At 58.5% G+C, this 1,034-nt stretch overlaps 1 protein-coding gene across 1 annotated transcript in view; it reads right to left on the bottom strand.

Annotated features, from left to right (window-relative positions):
• The window catches only part of PLEKHM1 (pleckstrin homology and RUN domain containing M1), a 13,085-nt gene extending 12,792 nt beyond the window's left edge, over window positions 1–293 (bottom strand). The window contains exon 1 of the mRNA XM_042886593.1: window positions 225–293. The gene's annotated coding sequence lies outside the window, so the exon portion shown is untranslated. The remainder of the gene's footprint in view (window positions 1–224) is intronic.
• Window positions 294–1,034: the final 741 nt, after the last annotated feature.

Here is a 1,034-nt window from a genome sequence, read left to right as displayed (position 1 = left end):
GCAATGGGTCCATAGGACCCACGTCAGCCCCACAGCCACGATAGGTCACGAGGCCTACAGCAGCCCCACCGGGCACAGCACGGTCCCGCAGCTCTCCTCCTGCCGGGCCCTCTGCCTCCAGGCCCCGCTCCGCGGCCCGGCCCGGCGGTGCTGAGGTTCGGGCAGCGCAGCCCCCAATCCCGGCCCGCTCCCCCCTCACGGCCCCGCCCGCCGCTGCCGCTCACCGCCTGCGCGACCCGGCCGGGAAACCCGGAAGTGGCGGCCGTGCGTCCCTCCTCCTCGTGACGTCATCACGCAAAGGGGGCGGTACCGAGCGGGGAGGAGGCCACGCCCGCCGCGCGGGAATGGGGGCGGGGCCACGCGCTGAGTGACGTGCGGGGAACCTGCGTGATTGGGTGAGCGTGCAGGTGGGGGCGGGGCGGCAGGAGCGGGGGTACAGAGCTGGGTGTGCACGGACACACGTACATACATAGGTACACACGTACATATACAGATACATTCATAGGTACACACATACATACATACACACATACATACATACATGCACACATATACATACATACATACATACACACGTGTACATACACACATATACATACATACATACACACACACACACACATACATCCCCATACGTGGGCACACAGACCCACACATGTGCAGACCAACATTTGTATCCATACGTGCACACATAGACCCACATGTGTGTCCATATGTGCACACACACAAGCCACACGTGTAACCAAATGTCAACACACACAGACCCACACACATGCCCATGTGGGCACATTCACATCCACATATGTACCCATATGTGCACACACAGACCCACACGTGTCTATATGCGCACATGGACCCACGTATGTGCCCATATGTCTACATACACAGACCCACACATGTACCAAGATGCAGACACACACACACACTGCCCTACACATGTACCCTACACATGTACCCACATGTGCACACACACCCCCATATGTGCACACACATGTACCCACATGTGCACACACACCCCCATATGTGCACACACA

This window comes from Lagopus leucura, unplaced genomic scaffold (genome assembly GCF_019238085.1).
Source record: "Lagopus leucura isolate 7727_CA_CO unplaced genomic scaffold, USGS_WTPT01 Super-Scaffold_100059, whole genome shotgun sequence".
In the NCBI taxonomy this organism is placed as follows: domain Eukaryota; kingdom Metazoa; phylum Chordata; class Aves; order Galliformes; family Phasianidae; genus Lagopus; species Lagopus leucura.
This window is presented reverse-complemented; position numbering and strand designations above follow the sequence as displayed.